Source organism: Corvus cornix, chromosome 1 (assembly GCF_000738735.6).
Source record: "Corvus cornix cornix isolate S_Up_H32 chromosome 1, ASM73873v5, whole genome shotgun sequence".
Taxonomy (NCBI): Eukaryota; Metazoa; Chordata; class Aves; order Passeriformes; family Corvidae; genus Corvus; species Corvus cornix.
The window spans coordinates 18,106,314-18,126,601 of NC_046332.1; the positions used below are offsets into that span (position 1 = coordinate 18,106,314).

General features: G+C 38.2%; 1 long non-coding RNA gene across 3 annotated transcripts in view; it reads left to right on the top strand.

Moving 5' to 3' along the window:
* LOC104686998 overlaps positions 1-19,906 on the top strand; it is a 38,060-nt gene extending 18,154 nt beyond the window's left edge. Inside the window, exons 7-12 of one of the 3 annotated variants that reach the window (XR_005602749.1) lie at positions 1,582-1,711; positions 1,791-1,930; positions 3,981-4,037; positions 11,088-11,181; positions 12,534-12,575; positions 13,911-19,906. This is a non-coding gene — a long non-coding RNA (uncharacterized LOC104686998). Of the gene's footprint in view, positions 1-1,581; positions 1,712-1,790; positions 1,931-3,980; positions 4,038-11,087 lie in introns of all 3 variants that reach the window. The other 2 variants (XR_002273339.2, XR_002273340.2) reach the window with 2 other exon arrangements.
* Positions 19,907-20,288: the final 382 nt, after the last annotated feature.

Here is a 20,288-nt window from a genome sequence, read left to right on the forward strand (position 1 = left end):
TGGGCACCAGGGCTACACTGCACCAGCTACGGAATTATATATGTTATCTTCTTTAGTAATGTGATTCCTGTTGGGGACATCACTCTTGGAAACATTTTGGAACTACTTCAGCCAGTTTTTTATATGTCATGTCATTTCTATGGCACCATATTTTCTGTCCTCGAAGGATTTGTGGTCCCAGTTCCTGGCTTTTTAATGAGAAGGCTGACAGCAGGTTTCAGTCATTCCTACTCCTGGATGGGCCATCATCATCTCTCACACTTCAAGTCATGGCACTTCATCCACCCTAAATGTTACCCATTGTGGGATGTGGTAGTAGGTCAAGGAATATGAAAAGCAGGCTCCTCTCTGATGGGCTGCTCTGGAGCTTTGAATGTAAGCTGTTTGCTTACATTCATCTTGATATGTTAAATTAATACAAAGTCCAAGAAATGATTGGTCATGAAGGATGCATGTTATTCAAAAGAAATAAAAAAATGGGGCACAGGGTTAGATATTAGCTCCCACATTTACAATAATTTGGTAACTGCTTTGGTTTGCTCTCTCTGGTTGCCCCCAGATTAATGTCTTACATGGAGAGTTCAAACATACTCCTCTAGTGTAGAAGGCAGAGGTTCTAAGGACTTGTGCAAAAATCCCCAGGGCTTTGGAGGAAATGAATCTTCTAATTCATCACTTGAGTCCTTTTGACATAGCTGTTTCTCCATTGGTTAGCTTCAGTGTTGCTACAGTAATAAATCACACCCAGTAAAAGCACGTGTGGAAGCTGAATGACCTTTTGTGTTTCTGATTTGCTCTGTTAATGCATAAATATACCGTTATACATAGCTATAGAGAGTAAAATACACAGCATCTTTTGACAAGCCACAGCTGACAGCAAATTCCCTCAGATGAGTTCACTCTCATGACCTAATAATAGGGTGTGGTTTTGTTCCATCTCAGTAAACATACACCAAATATTGATGGCTGCTGTTGGACCCAGCCTAACAGTGAACTTAAACTTTTGAGTCACCCAATTCTTTCTCTCGTGTTCATAGTTTCAGTTCCCAGGGCCTCATTCTGCTGAGGGTAAATGGATATGTGACTGAAAACCAGGCAGCTTTGTGGGATCTTATCAAAAACTGTTCTGTGTGGGAAGTGGAGGAGACATACATCCCCGTTTTTTGTCCACGGCGAGAGCTGGGGACCCTTTTCTTTGGGCAGAGGGTACAAAGTCATGATGGAGACCTGTATGCATGGTGTAGTTCTAGTCTGAAAATTAACTTTGCAAACAAAATATCAAATGAAACCTTGCTTCTGGTTGCTCTACTAAAAGAAACTAAGTGACATGGAAAAGCTGTTGTCCCTGTGATGCTCAACCAGTCTCTTCACATCAGTGCTTTATTCTGGCTGTATAATTTTAGCACCATCTTTACAAAAAAGTGACCTTTACCTGCCTTCAGTGCAATTAACAACTAGCCTTTCTTGCAGACCTAGTAACCAGTGGTACTGTGCATGCAGTGCCTGTCTCTGAGAAGCGTATGCTTCCTAGAGCTGACAGCTAAAATTAAAAATGCCTGCTTTATCATTTGATGTTAACAGGAATGATGCGGAGTGCATTCAGAGAAGGATCTATTGTATAAAACAAAGCCTTTCTTCCAGTCACTCTGGAGAACAATACCGTGTGAGAACAGTGCTGTGCTTTAAATCATTAAAGATAACTTCTTGCCAGGTAATGCGAGATAATGATAGCACATAATATTCTTCTCTTGCTGCTTCTTTCTCATGTATTGATTGGCTATATCCTGTAGGTGTGATAGACTGGGGTGCTTACACTCTATTCCTCTGAGCACTTTGAAGAAACTACTACATTTGTCAAATGACAAAAAGAATCATCTTAAGAGAGTCAATTGAGATACATCAAAAGCAACTGGAAAATCTGCAGTCCCAGGTGAGCTGTTACTTGAAGATTATCCAGCTTTCGACTCATCTGTGGTTTGTCTTTGAAAAGTTCTGCTGAACGCAGTCCGTATTTGAGAACTGAGCACCAGAATTTTTTTGTTTATTTTCTGGGCTCCCTTCCCTCCCTATCTCCTGGGAAAAAAAAAAGCAGCATGATTAAAGGGATTGTGGGCCACATGGTACTTGTACCATGGGAACTGTGGGGTTACCATTGCCTAGTTAAAGGTTATTTGTTTGAACACACCTTTTATTAAAATAAAATTTTTTAAAAATTACAAAAAGTTTCTAAATCCATCCACAAAAAATATTCTGATTGTACAAGCATTGAAACAATGATACTACATTTAATGTATGAATGTCTTTTGAAATTTTTCTTGACTCAGGAGTTTTCATATAGGCATTAGGAACGTGCAATCAGCTGCTGTAACCTCTTATCCAAATGCAATGCAGATGCTAATAACATCTGAAATTATTGCCAAACACCAAGTTTGCTGGGAATGAAACAGATGTTGACCAGTTTGAAAGACATAGACCTTCTTCTTCCTAAACCTGAAATACAGAAGTCAATGTTTGCTTTAAAGTAGTAATAAGTTTAGGGATTTTAGGTTTTAAGGAATAGGATATATTAGTAGTTTACAGCCAAGCCATTTCCTAAATGCTGCTATGGAATTGTCTTCCTTAGTCTGGAGTGGTCAAAAAAAAGTTCAAATGCAAGTATGTCTTTCAGGATCTTGAGCCTAAGCCCAGCATTTGGTTTCCAAGGAGAATTCTTCCATTAAGAACTGTTGCATTAGATGAAGGGACAAGGGGTAAATAAACATCTGCTGTTCACAGGAATTTGCATCACAAAACTGTACAGCTTAGTGTTTTTCAGATGACAAAGTTCTTGTTCTCATCAACAAACTTCTAATAGTGTGAACAAGGACATCTGCTTGTTTCTGCCATATTTAGGGAACAGAAAATTACTGTTTGGTCAAATTATAATTTTGTGATGCATAATACCATTCTTTTTAATCCTGATTTCTGGATCTGTCTTTTCTTGAGGGAAAAAGAGATCATAAGACTTTCCTTAAATATATTTAATGTCTAATTGCTGTCTTAACAGTTGAAATTTTCCTTATCGACTAGATATGCAGTGGTTGCATAGTTCTAAAAATTACTTAGCATGTTCATTTTTAGACTACCTCATTCCATCTTTCTGTCATGTTATGCTCTGTTTCAAACTATTCTGCTATTTTCCAAGAAGATGCTTGACAGAGTTGGTATTAATAATCAGAGATGAAGACAATGAAGACACAGCACCTCAGGTAATTTCTACCCATTGCTAGGTAGCGATAAAAGGACAGGAAAATATTTCATATTTTATTTGTCTTTACAGCCTCACAAGCGAATATGAAGCTGATTTAGTTAATCCATATGAAATCAGTTCTCCTGTGTCCATTGCACTGTCTGCTTGCAGCTGTGCAGTGTCACACAAACCCTTCTGCCCCCTGCAGCAGCTGGAGCTGCAGTGTTTGTGCCTTGGCACCACCTGCTCTTTAGTGGAACAGGGCTGCACCTCCAGAGCCTGCTCTGTGACAGAGGGACAGCTATTGGAGCTTCCTTCAGAAAGAGGGACTTCTCTTTCCAGAGCAGTAAGCGCTCTCTTTTCAAGAGTCTTATTCCATTGCTGGGACCCATTTGTGCTTTTATCTCTTTGAACATGTGTAGTTGAAGAAGATGGATTTTGCACACTGTTTCTTAAATGTTTGCTTTCTTTCCAGCTCTTTGGTAAAGTGGGAATTAAAGAGTGCACCATTCTACCATTACTCATGACTTGCAGGTGTTCTGCAGGGTATGGTTTGGTATCTTCTCACTCTCATTTTCTTTCCCAACTCCACTCACTCCATTATGCCTCACTTCAGAAGATCAGGCTTTCCTTCTACATCATGGACGCTTCTCTCTGCTTCACTGTTAACTGCATTTTTGGCTATCCTGTTTGAATTATCCCTTTTTGCCTGTCCTCAGTCTCATAGCCCATGTGTTTTTTATCTCCATAGTGACATCTATCTACCTGTTGCTTCGTCAGATTTTCCATTCAAGTCACATCATTTCAGGTAAGTTAGTTTTGTTTAGGGTTTCACCACTGCACTCTGGGCAAAATCTGTTTGGTTTATTAAGGATTTCTGACTACAGTTTATATAAGAATCAGATTCTTGGACACATCTCAAGTCTTGCACAAGTCGTCAGCCAGAAATATGCTCACATAAGAATGGTCAGTAGTTGTGTTGATTATTTTTGAATCTGTTTCTAATAGAAAAGCTGAAATCACTCCAGCTACAGGAAAGCACATTGACTCCAGCTCTTGTGATGTTCTTTGCAAGGCTGGTAATACTCTTCTCTTTTATCCCTTCAGCTCATCTGTATATTTGATAATTTTTCTGCTCTTCTTAAGGGGTTTACAAACAAGTTCCTCAATATCAAAGTTTCCATTTATATTTCTTTCTTCTCTAGAACAAATTACATCTCCCTATATAGTTGATACATTGATCAGAAATTACCAATAAATTAAGTTACAAGTCAAATTATTTGTATTTCAGAATTTCTCCTTCTGTTTACCAAATGCACACCTCTTCTGTTCTTAGTATTATTTCCTTAAAATTTCTTTCGGGATTGTTGCTTCTCACCAAGTTAACCAACAGATTACTTTTGTCTTCATCTAGTCTTCTTTTTTGTTCTGAAGTTTGTCTATTCCAGCATTGATTACTTTGGTTTTGTTGTGCATATCTTCTGTATCTTGGTATTTAATTGCCTAGTAGCATAATCTCTACATTCTATTTAGCCCAATGTTTGCAGCTCTTACTCAATCCTGCTTCATTTATGCCAAGTTGTTAGCTCTCCCAAAAGAATTATGAAAGAAGGATTTAGTAAAGTTAAGAGTTTAGAGCATGTAGAATACAGGAATGCACTGATGGTCCATAAATGAAGCAAATAAAGGTTTCATGAATCACCAAGAACCAGCTATCATACAAGTGCTGAAACTTTACTTTAACAGTTAACTTGATACACTTGTGTTACTGCCATACTGAATATTTTTTTCTTAGTATATCTCACATTTATCTAAACTATATAAACTATTGGCTTTTCAGTCTGAGGGCAGTCTCTAGCTCCTAGAACTGCCTCTCCGGAGGATAGAAAAGGTGCAGGTATTGGAGCCACCTCTGCTGAACTGAAAGCTTCCTGCTATGAAGCTTTTCTTTTTGTTCTTTGGACAGCTCTTTTATTCCATATTCTATTGTACCTTCTTTGATTGAAATCCCTTGCCAATTGCTCTTGAAAAATCTAAATATAACTACATCTTCTGAATTTCCCTTTATCTTGGTGGTAATACCTTCAAAGGACCCTTGCAGTTAAGATAAATGGTTTCTCCACTGTACAAAGGAATAAGGAATAACACTTCAGCTGTGCATGGATCCAAAGGAATTTTGACAAACGTGTGCATTTTATCATGGTGGCTTTATACTACTTCTTTATACCACAGTGTTCCAGTTTGGCAAAATCTAGAAATATATCCTCTGAGAGAAGGCAGGCTACAACCACCCCCCGCCCCAGGTTCAGAAAAAAAAATTTTCCTTGAAGGAAAGTGAAAGAGATAAAAACTATTTATTTAACAAACACACAGGAAAAGGGATTATGATGCTAAATAATAAAACTTCTTGCTCTGCTGAGAGAAACTTGGGAAAATTTCAGAGTCCCTCTGTAGTCTCTCTCTTCCCCCCTCCTTGGAGCTGGGACAGGGTGGTGGGCCCACCTCCAGGGCCAAGGACTCGGTGGAAAGTCCTCCCAATGTATTCTGATGTTGAAACAGTCCAGCAGAGAGAAAAGGAAAAAAACAAAGTCCCAGGAAGACAAAAGTTTAGCTCTCCGGAGGAAAAGGAGCTGAGGAAAAAAAACTGCTGAAAGCTGTCTGGAAAGAAAAGCAAGCTGGGTGCTTCCCTTCCCTCTCGCTGTCCTGCCACAGTTGAAAAAAGTCTCTGTCTCTGTGTGACCTTGAACAAGCTGCAAACTGCTTTGAAAAGGTTTTGCTCAGTTTTTCTTCCCCCCTCTCAGGCTCAGTTTAAAGGCATAGAAAGGCACAAAAATTAATTTCTGGGCATAGGGCAGCGATATGGGATATACATCAAAAAGTCACCCCAAGACACACAGCCTTTTCAAGTAAAGAATCATTGCTTTTGCTAGAGTCCATTTTTTCTAAATTCTCTCTTGAATGACAAAATCTTTTGAGGATTTTCAAGTGAAGAGGGGTTAAGCTCTTTATTGCATGCTTCTTGGAATTAAATCACTTATCAAAGAATAGTAAATGAATTCCTAAAATGTAGTGATAGCACAATGCAGAAAAGTGATGCATAATATATACTTTTCAAAATGCAGTGCAAACCTTTATTCTTAGGAAAGAAAAAGATAAAAAAGAAGAGACAATAGCCATTGTAGCACATAGTTTAAGTGATACTAACTTTTTTCCCAGAAAGGAAGTAAAAATGCATTCACATTTTTGAGAATTTGTGTTCATTTTCATGTATAAACATACTTTAGCTATTTTTTTTTTTAAATGGAGAGAAGTTTCACGTAAAAAAAATCAGCTGAAAGTAGCTGAAAGCTGTTACAGCAATGTTACATATGGTAATATGTTCCTGTTCTCCCTTTAGAATTTTCTTATAGCACTTCTGGGAACAGACTAGGTGGTGAGAAGGGCCCTTGGGCTGAACCAGATCACAAATTTACCTGTAGTATTTTGGCCTCACACTTACAAAATTGATACATGCATTTGTTCCATCAAGAAAGTCCAAACAGAATTTTATGCTGAGTGACCACTCTTACAAAGCCAGTATTCTTCATGCAAAGAATATTACAGAAATACCTTCTGCGCATAACGTGTTTTCTATGTGTGGAAAATGTATGCAAAATAGCTCTTAAGGAATCCCAAGGAGAGATATAATTTAGTGTTGGACTAGTGTGATCTATGAAAATTTACCATTCAAACTGCTCATGTCATATTCCCATTTTTGATAAGTATTTTTATTTGATAAATTTTCATTCTGCTCATCCTCCAGTCTTCTGGAGAGTTTAGTTAACAGCCAGCCTCAAGACCTTTGAGAAGAAAAAGTGAAGGGACATTTCATAATCTCATTTCCTAAGTTTCCTAAAAACAGAAAATACAGAGTTCAGGTGGTAATGCCCAGGAAATTGTATGCCTGCAGTCTGTATGTTTGCCCTGCATGGGAAAGGTGGTTTGATGTCACCAGAACAGACCCAGGGTGAATGATCTCTGAGAAAGCAGGTGTCCACAGCTGAAGTGACCTTTTTTTTTATAAGGGTAGTTAGACATTTGGAAAGGCGGGTTGCAGCTTATTTCTGTAGTTGTTTCTTTGTGCTGCTACATCAGGGGGCATGCTGAATCTGAGCATTAACTTAAAATGTCACTCGCTAACCTTTTGAACAGTCATTCAGTGAGTCTTTACTATTTAACGACAGGCATACATAATTAAGTGCCTAAATTTTGTGCACCTTTTTCCTAGAGGGCTTTTCACTAGGGCCACAAACAGCTAGGTCTTCATTCTGGAGGCAGCATAGCCCCATGAACAAATGTCTTTGTTTGGTTTCATGCTTTCTGACAAATACTAACGAAACAGTGCTAGAATAAAAATTAAAATACTCCATGCACACAATCGGCTTTTGGCTTTACATTGTGCAAAATAGAAACTCGTCCCCAGAAAAAATCATGCTGTGTCTCACAGGGGCTGTCTACCTGGTTGGAAACCCATTTAATGTTAGCAGGGAACTAGAAAAAGTCAAACTTTGCACTTATTCATGAGTTACTCTGTAAAATCAAACAGGGATAACTCTTAAGTAGACTAACCAAGCAGAAGTGGTGCAGATCTCAGCATAGCTGGCCTCTTCCTTTCTCTGAGGAGTACATGGATGGTCACAAAAGCAAGCACCAAACGAATTTTACTTGAGGGATCAATTCTGTCATTTCTCTGCCCAGAAATGTAAGGGGAAAAGGGCCACATGCAAAAAGTGGACTCTAAAAGGTACCATAGTCAGGATAAAGACTTTCCATCTCCAAAGAAAACTAGATCACCTGGATGATGAGCATATTGTGTTTTCTTTTTGAACCGTGGGGATCATCCCCTTGCTCCTGAGATACAGTATTGCAGTCCCTCATTCCCCACCTTACCTTTAGCTCTGCACTGGCAAAGTGTTTCTTTTGTAACCAAGCAGTTTCAAACGTGGTTTTGAAACAGTGAAGATTGTGCAAATGCTATCAAAACTGATTTGCCAGACCTAATCAGAAGTCTGGCAAATTCTTTCTTTGTGAGCCCTGCTCGATGGCTGACACATGCACCTTGTGGAAGAGGCATGCAGGTGAGAGTCACACAGGTCTGCACACCACAGCTGTCTCCTGGGCTGCCACTGAGCTGGGTTTTGTGATGCTCTCAAGGTGCTGGGCCACCATGGTAGCTTCACTAAAGCTTCGTGCACTAAATACTGAGAGATTAAGGCAAGGCAGACCTCTGAAAGGCATTTGTGACAAAGCAGGGGCTGATGTAAGGAGGCCCCATGTACTGAATCTTGCTTGTTTCAGACTCATTGAAGAGTAAGTTTTTTGAAAGAGAAATTGTTCTCAGTATTTTTAAAAGGGTTCTTGCACAAACAAAACAAACCCTGGCCTTAAAATGCTGTTTGAGTGTGTATAGTAAATGCTTTTGTGCTTTCCAAGAACATGAGAAACCTCATTTCAAATTCTGAGGTAGTTTTTATGTAATTAAAGAACCACTGATTTTTCCCAGGGGATCGTTTGTGTACACAGGCAAGAGTGTCACTGAAACACAAGTTTTTCCCTTTGTCATTTGACACATGGAGGCACATGGAAGAGGAAATACAGTAAAATAAATTTTTTTTAAAATCTTTTCTGTTAAATACCACGTAGGGAAGACCAAAAAATCAGATCAAACAAAGAGCAGCCTAAGGTGCAGTTGCAGAAACTTCTGTATTCTGTAAGTGGTATTTGGCATTACAGGAAGAATTAACACATTTAATATTGACCTGGTTTGGTTAGGTTTCAGTGTATAAATTATGGCATTTCTTAGCACTTCAATGGACATTAACTTCCCTGGAAAAATATCCAAGTCTCCCAGAAAGAGGTGTGTACTCCTTTTGCTGTTGTTACACACCTATTTTCATGTAACTCTCTATTGTTTCACTCACATTTGCTGCACATCAAAACACAATTGTCATAGTGGTCATTCAGGGAGCCATTAATATTTTTCCCTCAAGCATGCAGAATTTGGTGTCTATTAAAAAACTGGTCTCCTAGGACCTTTACCCTGTATACTGATCTTAAAATTGCAAATATGGTGATATATGTTACTGTATCTCATTTCTCAGTGAAAAGTTTTCTTGTAATTATAGATACTGGCTACATGTTTTAACATCTTCATTTTGAAACCAGTTCAGAGTTGAGAGCAAGACGTTTACTTTTCTTACTGCTGTTGACAAAGGCTGCGTGAAATACCAAATTCAGGAGCACCTGTATGGCTTATAGAGTATAGTTAGCAAGTGCTTTGGAAAAGGCCATTTGTTTGCTGAAACACAAATACTTCCACTCATCTTTTAGCACACAAATGATGATGAAGCTCATCTTCTGCCGTCGTAATTTTATTATGGTGATTGGATCAACTCAGGATTAAAGCTTCTTAGATTTGGCAATAACCTCTTACACTACTGCAGGTCATGCTTTTGACAAGAGGACTAATTGGATTGCATCTGTGAAGGTTTTATTATATTTATGTTTTTCCATTAGAATAGCTCCCAAACCATTTTAGAGACAGCTCATTGTACTTTGCTGCCTTTTTTTATTCAGAACAAAAAATTAACTTTTCTTCAATTAGATTGTTCTCACATTCCCTCAAGTGTCAAAAAGATAGAAGTGCTTTTATTTCAGATGGCTGAAAACTCCACCCACACATACATCTTGAACGATTAAAGACAGGGGAAGGGTGTCTGTGTGAACTAAGCAAATGGCTTTGTCTTGGATAGAGACCAGGCCTCTCTCACTACAGATTTCATTCCTGAAAGGGATCAGAACGTTAATGTATATACAATTGGGAAAATAATGCGATGTTACAGCTCCTATAATTCACCTTGCCCCACATTTCTCTGTTGTGCTAGAAGAAATAGAATGCCAGAGAGCAGTAAATAAAGCTGTATGTTAATACAAGTCTAAATTATAAGGCATGGCATGAGTAATGCTTTTAGTTAAACTGGCTGGGGTAAAAACTTATAGATGCTGTTAGTCTTCATGCTTCAGGATGTACATTGATCACTCAAAAAGGTTGAGAAACATTTATCCCCTTGCATTTAATTTATCCTCCTTTCACTGCAACTTTATTGAGTATGAGCATGATTGTTTGCATTCTGGTTTTTTTGTTTTTCCCTATTGTTGACTCCAGCTGAAGATTACGTGAAATATTGATTTAGCCTGATAAAATAATGCCTGGTCCTACTAGCAGCAAGTAGTAGAGAGGCATTATGTGGCCACATGTGAACTGATAAGGGTTTTATTGGTTTTCTGATTTCCTGAAAAAGAGGTGTGTCAGATCTGTCTTAGGAAGATTAACCTGTCATTAACCTAAGTGCTACCAAGAAGATAAAGGCTTGCCAGCCAATAAGCTGTTAATTGAAAACTTTTTTCCCGATAGTAATCAATCAGTGAGATGTAAAAGCATCCAGTTTCACTCAATGTTTTTCTAGGAAAACTGCAAGCAGGATGTTGCACAAGAAAATGGTGCTTTAAAGAAATGCCTCTCTCCTGAAAGCTTGTCACTTTCAGAACTGTGAACTGGGATTTTTTTAGCATGGAGATGTGTTCATTCATTACCCAGAAATGTATTTAAGATCTCTATGCACCCCAGGCATAGAAGTAAGTCACATCTGGAATGTCCTCTAGAAATCTCAAGACTTTTTCAAAAAGAAACATATTCTGTAATGTGACACAGAGAAGGAGACATCCCAGGGATTGATTTCAGATTGTGAAGGCAATCAAGATACATGTTTTTAAGGTAAAAATAGCTCCAACCTAGCTTATTTCCTTTGTAATTTTGCAGGTACCTCTTCCCAATCTCAAGGAAATCACCTGTTTTGTGAACCGCGGATGCTGTTAAAATTGATGTGGAAAACAATGATCCAGAAATTATCTGTGTGAGGAATTTCTTTAAAACGCCAGAGCTGTTGTATGGTAACAAATTGTATCAGAATTGAACACGGGGGTGATGCTAAACCTCCTGCTGCTTAAAAAAACATTTTTTCAACTGGTGTCTTACAGTGCTGTACTATCATTGCTGGTTGAAAGCATTTGTGCATAAATATGAATTTACCATGGTTCTTGTAAACCATGACAAAAGGCTGTGCTGTGGCAGGAAAAGTAACACGGATGGACTTTGAAAGTCTAAAAGCCAGTAATACTCTTAATATGGTGACTGAGCACTCTAAATCTCTGGCTTGGGATATCATTTGCCTTAATTACTTGTGGATCATCTGTCTTAAAGTGCTGACTTGTTCCTGAAAACATAAGGTTGGTGATGCAGTGAAAGTGAACTGAAAAATCTGATCTATAACTTCAATTAATATTTTCTTTCAAGTAATTACACAAATATAAACAACTTAGAAAAATATCAAACCCTCAAAATAGCAGGTTTATCTTTTATTCTCTCTTTACCCCCCTTTCCAAAGGAAAAAAAAAAAAAAAAAGAAAAGCTACTGATACAGTAAATCAGAGATAAAGACATCCAAAATGTATGAACTTTCAGAAATGGAAATTTGATAGGCAGAGGCCAGTTTCCAAAATTATAAAGAAATACTGCAAAAGTAATTTATTGAAAATATTTAGAACTGAATGCTCCAGAATCAAGGGGACAAAGTGTAGGAAGAAGTTAAATCAGGCAAAGCTTAGACAGTATTAACAGGTTATGTTCATTAATTAGTTGTAGCATTTCACCACAGTACAAAACAGGATTTTTAGAGTACAAAGAGCATAAAAAAATCCTAATGTCATTTTTAATTGAACAAAAGAAATCTGCACCAATTTCTGGCAACTTTGGTGGAGAAAGAGGACATTCAAATCAAGAAGAAGTAGTAGCAGTAGGTTTGCATTAGGAATTAGCAGTTAATTTAAGAGCAGAACATTCCTGAGTTGATTGAAAGCAAACTAAGTCCATCAAACTAAATGTCAGCAAAGTTTTGAGTGCTTATAGCACACAACTGTTTCTCATAAGGGATACAAAGTTTGGCACTGAGCAAGGCTCCAAGGGTATGTTACATTTTTTATCAGACCTTGGAATTCATCCATTTTGGGGTGGTATCACAGGAAGCTGTTTTGGTTGCAATCCTTTTTGTCAAGATGAACCATAGTTGTGTTACTTTTGTTTACATTTTGTTCCATGTTTTTCCTTCAATTGAATACCTGTCTGTATGCAAATAAACTCATTTTTAAGAGGCAGCATGAATGATAGAATTGCAGCATAAATTGGTATCATCTCACCTGATTTTTGCAGGTCTTACCAAATCATGTTACAAATGAAATTCCCCACTTAGCTGTATCCTTTCTGTAATAGATGGCCCCTGTGCCTGCTGATGTGCAAACAAAAGTTGAATCTATACACAATACTTGGTGCTGTGAAACCAACTACATCCTGAGGACACTTTTTTGTGTTACACTATTTTTTTTTTTTTTTTTAATTAAGCATTCACCATAACACAAGTTTTACCCACCCTGTATCATTCAATCCCAGTCTGTCTTTAATTCCTGCTTAGATACTGTTCTGGTTGTACTGTAAATGGTGAATAGCTATAAACTCATTCCAAATGGTTATGCTTTAAACATTAACTTTTCAAAATTACTGCATAATTCTCTCCAGGTATGCCACCCCCACAATGCTTATGTTTTGTGATTCCATGGGAGTTTCTTTTAGCCCTTTATCACTGCCTCAGTTTGTTTAAAACATAGATACACGTCTTACACTGTGATTTGCTTTTCCTTGCCTGGTTGTCTGCACAGAGTCTTTCTCTCATTTTTATGTTTTAAGCCATGCAAACTCTGCCATTTTGGCAGAATAAAATAAGGTAGTAATTTTTACTACTATTAAGCCCAGGCTCTTTGTTAAAGCTGGCCTGGGTTTTCTTAAGTTCCTGGATATCTGGCAATTCTGCATGCACTGAGATCAGCCATTTAAACTGTCACATGGAATAATGTAGGATAGCTTTGATGGATAGTTTGCAGAACACATATTATCCCTGTTTCAGAACTAGCTGACATGTCTGATAACCATTATACCATGCTTTACCTCATTTTTATGTGTTCAGATAGGTAGTTCATTACTTTTAACACTTCTCATCATGCCTGAGTGGTGACAGTAATAGCTTCAGTATTGCTTTCTATTTGTAGGAACGTGTTGTTAAGAACTGGAGTAAGTTACATCTGTCCTGATCCTTTCCCTTCTTGGAAAGCATGACATTGCTTCCTCTCCTCATCCCTTTAATCATCTGTTGGGCCTTGTTGGCAATAGCTACATCAACACACTTGGGGAAATGGCATAGCTAAGCCTTGTCAAAACTCACTTGAAAACTCACTGTGGCCACAAGAGAGGAACAAGAGCACTTCATGCTCTTCCTCATGCTGGGCCCTTTGCATCCCCTGATGCTCCCTGCTCTTCAGGAGCTCTTTGTTTTCTTTTCTTTAATTCTGGGGGATTTGAGGGCAGTTTTGGTGTTGGGTTTGGTTTTCTGTTGTTGTGTTTGGGTTTGGTTTTCTTTGGTGGGGGAGTGGTTTTTTTTGTTTGTTTTGATTTTTCTTTTTTTTGCCTTAAGTTAGAAGCTTGCCTGTCTTGTTTTGTGAACTAATAATTCTTGACTTTCCTTGACTTCTACACCAGACATCTAGCTCCATGATTAACTTCTGTAGCTGGTCTGATTTCATTGTGATTGATAATCAACTTTCTCTTACGGCAAAGAAAGTTACAGTACTGCACAAAGAAACTACATAAAAGCATCTTTCTGGGGCATCTGTACTGATAAGCAACAGTGCACATGGACAGAAGATAATCAATGCCAATTACACTGCGAAAAAGCCTCTGCTATTCTCAAATGGTAACTTCTATCACCTCTATAATAAAGGCCTGCTACAAGCTCTGTTACAAATCCCTGTTCTTCTGAAATATATAACAGTTCTCTAAGATAAAGCTTTGTATAATAAATGTAATATCCAAGAGCAAGTGTGAAATTACCCACTCACTTTCCAGCAGGCAATAAAACAGGGCAGTTGAAGCAGTTATGTGCCATACGTAAATGACAGGAAATTGTAGGCTGGTAGGAATCTGTTCCTCTGGTCAAGCAGGGTTTTCAGTTTCTGTCTCCAGTAGACAGCCTGCACTCCACTGAGTGCTTTCCCTGCAAAATCAGTCTTGTTTCTGCTTCTTCCTTTTGGACTTAGCATGTCCAAGGGCAGAATGAGCAAAGAGGCTGACCACACACTGCCCTGGGAGGCTTAAGCTGCTTCTGTTTCTTCAGATTTTCACAGCAGCTGTGAACAGGGTTCTTCCATTCTCATTAGTTCAGCCATTTCTCTTACAGGTCTCTGTATCTGGTTGTGATGTTATTTAGTAACCAGCAGCAGACAGACAATTTAAGATAATTAAGTCAGTCAAAGCAGTTGCAAAAAGTTTAATCTTTTTCACCAGATCTAGTAAAATGCTTTGTATGTACTTACATATATACATCCCTTTGTTCTATGTTGCATGTTGTAACACACAACAACGCTTGATAGTGTGCCCCAGCCAAACCATTTTTAGTTATTTTTACCAGAGCCCTCAGAGTAGGACCAGGCTGGAATTACTCTCACTGGCTTCACCTGCCCTTTCCACCTTCAGCTGCAGCACATCAGCCCCAAGAGGGTTTTTAAGCTCCAGTTTGAAGGTTTTGGGGGTGGGAGGTGGGATAGGTATAGATCTTGATGTTTCGGTTTCCTGGACTAACTTGATTGCTGATCACTGGATGGGTTTTGTTGCTGTTATCATCTTGATGCTGCTTGCCTGGCTCAGGAGCCCCACCTGTTAGAGCCCTCAGGAATTCATCAAGGACTGAAAGGTAAACTATGCTGAATTGGGAAAGAAAAAGCTGAAAAGCTGAATTCCAAGACAGCAAGGAATAGCTAAAAAGGACTGTGCTCCACTGGATTAAAACCAATCATATTATCAGAAAAGTGCGTGTGGAGCGCAGGGACAAAATAGAGAAACCAATCAAGCAATGTGTGATCTCATGCACAGCAGTTGCAAAATGTACGTGTATTGTATTATGGATAAGTTGTAAAATGTGTAAGTAGTGTATTATGTGTAAGGAAGTAAAATGCATAAGTACTGTGTTACAAAGAAGTTGTAAAAAGTGTAAGTAAGAAAATGTGTAAGTAGAGTGATATGTACATGTATAAGTAGTATAAGATAAGCAAGTGAAATGTATAAGTAAGCAAAGTGTACAAGTAAGGTATTATGTCAAAGTTGTGAGATGTGTTAGTGGAGTATATTTTAAACAATAAGATGCTTCTGCATAATCATATTGATTCATTGATCAGAAGGCCTGAGTTCCTGCAGTTGTGGCCGGCAACCGGCTACCCACCAGCCACTCTCTCACACCCTCACTGCATCCATCCCCCAGGAGCTGGAGGAAAGAATAGGAAGAGTAAAAGTGAGAAAAATATGTGGTTCAAGATAAAGACAGTGTCATAATCTGTTTTATAATAACAATGAGCTGCTGTTTGAAAATGTATTGGATTGAAATGGGAAATAAATAATAAGGAAATATTTCTAGCTCAGCTCCACCATTTTAAACCCATTAACATCAGTGGACGTGCTTCTGATGAAAATAGAATCAAAGGTAAAGTAGGAGACAGTTGCACCTGATGAACCAGTAGCATCTGACACTTGTTAGCTACAGTCTTGTTTTTAATCAAAAGTAGGGTAGATTAACACATGGAAAACCTGAATTTATCATACATGGCATTTTATAAACTTCAAGATGAGTCTGAAGACTTACTTCAGCACGAGGCTTTTCCTAGATTTGAGTGTGATCTTAACTGAATCTTATGCATGGGATTTTGCCTTCCATACCCACTGAAATGATTATTTTATTAATTTAAAGATTTAAATCGTAAGTGCAGTCAATTTTGAAAAACTAATAATAATTTTACAAGCCACATTTTTCTGTAAATAAATGCCTCGATGTAAATTATATCTACAGAATTCTCATTTATTCTTGTTCATCTTCATTTACTGGTAATTTATTTTATAAATATAGGGTTAAGACAATAAATCTGAAATTGTTTATGGAAAACAGCCTCAATTATTTTCAGAAAGAAGACTTTAAAAGAAGTGATTAAACACCTATTCTCTAAACTGCCAAAAAAAAACCCCAAAATAAAGGGTTATTCTAAGACCCTGCTATTCACCCAGTGTATTAAAATCTAGGGTTTGTCCAAGGTTTCAGATCCCTTAATCATGCTAGCTTAGCTTCAGTGGTACATTTTTAGCATGTAGTTAGAACAGTACAATTGCTACTTCATGCAGCTGCAAGAAAATGTAGCTGCTTAACTCCAGTGTGCCAAATACAACACGTAGTCTTGCAAGGCTTGGAGCAACATCTGCTCTCATAAATTTGCTATAATAAGACTCCCTTGGCCGGAGTGTTGGATGTCTGACCCTGCTCTTGTCAGGGTGGTTAAATGCAATGTAGCATTCCACCAACTGTCTTGTTCTTTTTTGGATGGATGAGTGTAAAGTCAGGTAGAGTGTGGCTGTGCAGAGGTAAGATAAATGGAAATGGCACTTCAGTAACACTAATGCAGGTACTAAAATAATATTATATCAGAATGAGGTAGTATCTGGACAAATAATTTTCCTGCAGTACCTCAATCATTTATGTGGCATCTTGAACTGCTGCTGTGTGCAGCATCAATTTCTGTACTTTAGAGTATGTATGAAAACTGGGAATTGGTGCTTTGAATTTTCTCATGTGCTTCTCTTAAAAGTCATTGAAAGGAAGCCCACTGAATAAAGTTTTTGTTTTAGCAGATTTCTCAAGTAATGCAATATTTCTGAAGATGGCAACAGTCAGAATGCTGACTTGCCAGCACTGAAATACTAGATATTTTAGTGTAAAATATCCAACATTTTTTTTAAATCCAAAATACAGAACACTAGGTGTTTCTTAAAAGTTTTAGTCTGTTTCAATTTTTCCTTATTTTTGTGCAAAAGTGCCTGTTAATTGTTTGATTTTGCATGCTTAAGTTAATTAATTTCTAAAGTTTCACTCCACCAACCACTTCTTATTTGCTCTTTAATAAAATTTGCAACTCTAATTCATTTGTCTCCCTGCTACAAAAGGAATATGTTGAAGGATGACTTCTGTTCATCCCTGGCTGATACTATTGAACTCCAGTGGACAAAACAGATTATTTAATCAACGTTTATTTGGCTTGCACTGTGTGTATTACACTCTACCCTACACAGCCAGGCTGTCAAGGATTCCATGCTTTTCCAAGAAACATATCCTCTTGTTCCCAAAGCACAAGCAGACATTTAATACCCGAGCTGTTTTCACTCCACTTCTTCCAAACTCTTCCAACCCTTTCTCTTCTGGAGAAGTATTAGTACCACCATCATGTGGAAGGGCTCAAACCTACTTGAACTTATTAGCAAGTTTTCTGTCAGCTCTTTGCTTTCAATTTGCTGTGATGCCTAATTTTGTTCTGCCTGGCTGAATTGGCTGGGATAGTCATCCATTACTCCCTGCTTTCTGGACCAAGTGGGCTTTAGGATTGTGCTGCAGGGTTGGAGAAAACCAGAGTTCCCTAGTCCAGAGCCCTGTGAACAGTGTCCTCAGCCCACTGGAGCTTTCACCTGCTTCCAGAGCCCTGACTCAAAAGTAAGGACAGTGTGGTCTCCCTGATTTCAAGTTTTAGTTTGACACCTACTGTGGTAGCTTTAGCAAGTTAACTGCTAAGAAGCCTTAAGAACTGCTAAGGAAGAGGACTTCTAACTTTCTTTCAGTCCTTAATTTCTTCAAGTTCTTTTTCTGCTCTCTGCTTATTTATGAAGAAGTCCCTGTGCAAGTGTAGGAGAACACTGGAAATGCCAACTTCTCATCCAAGGCAAATTCTATGCAAATGCTTTAGAAATCCTGCTGTGCTCACCTTGTGTACAGATTGGTTTCAATCGTTTTTCAGTCTGTTTCAGAGTCTTATGCACAAATATAAACAAAATGTGAGCACTGTGAAAAATACCCAGAACATAATAAACCTCTGACCACATTTCCACCAGTCTAGGGCACGTGCTGTACAGTTTTACTCTCAGCAGAAATTCTCAGGCACACAGCGATCACTCTGGAATGTGATTTTGTAACACTGTGCTCTGGTGAGAGTTAGTTTTGAGGGCTTGGCTGTCGTTTTTTCCTATAGGGGCAGTGCTGTTCCTCCATGTGAGCAGTGATTTTAATAAGGAAGGGAACTGAGACATTCCTCCCTTAGCACACTGAATTCCTATTTTACAACATTATATAACTCTAATCCCTGTTTCAGCACTTCAGCAGGATGAAAGTGGCAGGTATTTGGCTCTTTTCCTGTCACATAACCACAGTGTAATGGTGGATTTAGCAGGGTGAAGTGAGGATTTTCATCTCTTACTACTTCTTATGCCTGTCTCTGAAGCCAGTAATAGTCATGCCCCCTGTGGGTGTTCAGGACTGGTGTTTAGGGGCCAAAAGACTGTTCCTTTTTCTGGACAGTCAGTTGAATTAAAAGTGAAGCTGCAAGTAGTTTGTCCTTGGATGAGGGAGGAAATCTTTGGTTTATTGCTGAACTCAGGGCTCAGGAAGTGGTGTAAGTTGAATATGTAAGTTTTTGGCAGATGTTGTGTTTCTACCAGATATGGAGGAGGAATAAGGAGTTGAGAATATACGATTGAAACATTGCATTTAGAATTTAAAATGGATGCATTGTGGCAGCAGTGCTATCTAAATTGTCTTTGTAACTCTCTTTCACTTTTTACTGCATTTTTAATTTAGCCTGTGATGCACTACATGTGCATAGGGATAAAATACCAAACTTACTCACTTGGCAGATTGGTCTCATAAGACTGTCTGGTCTGTAGTAAAAAGCAAAGTGTTAAGTCAGGTTCTGAAGACAGAAGCAATAAGAGTTTTAGATATATTCAGCCCATTTACTCTCTGAGAAAAAAGGGGTGGTATACTAAGCAAATGTCAGAATTAGGGGCATATTCCACACTTCTGTTAACACTGACCATCAAAACTAAGAAGCTCTAAGTCAGGTCTAAAGAGTACCCAGTCTCACAGTAGGTTTCTGCCCTCCGGGAGTCTTTTACATTCAACCACTGGATAGTTTAGTATACTCTTCTTGAAGTAAAGAGAAAAACATAGTCAGGAACTAAGATCAAAATGTTAAAACTTAACCAGGTTTTTTATTTAAGGACTATCAACTTATGAAATAAAAAAGTGGAGATATGAATAAGTTTTAAAGGTAAATAATAGCAAAATGGTGGCAACTACTTCCTTTAGATTGTTAAAATAATTACTCTAAGTTATTTTCTGAGAGAGAAAAACAATTTCTTAATTAGAAGAATGTTGAAGTCGCTCAAAAACATTTTCGTAATTTTGACAGAGGAAAAGCTGTGTTTCGTTTTGTTACTCTTTTATTCAGTAAATGCAGTTCGTAGAAGAGCAAGAGCACTCTGCAGTTGAACCATCAGATTTTAGTTCATGCATTAAGCAGTCTCTTCAAATGTGTGTTATAAGCATGATATAGCAGCCCTATCATTATTATGTGTCTGAAACTGAGTAATGTCCAATAAAATTGCCAGAAATACCAGTGGTTCCCTAAAGTGACTTTTCTGCCAAAAGGGAGAAATGCACTAGACCCAGCCTTTCAACAGAGTTCTGTGGGAAAGGACAACAGCCTTAAGGCCAAAATCACAGGATCTGAGGTGCTACCAGCATCAGACTTGTTGCAGGTAACACTAAGTTGCAAGAAGCTGACTTCCCTTACTCTGAGTGCAGTGGCATAATAATTCAGTGTGTAAGGCAAGGTGTCACACAAGCTTGCAGTACAGCTTCTAGGTGTGTTTAGTCTCTATCTGTGGCTTTGGTTGCACTTCATTTATTGAAATGACATCCATGATTGCTTTGCTTCCATCTCAAGACATTCAGTAATTCAAGCAGGGTTATTAAGCAATGCAGATTAGGCAACATGA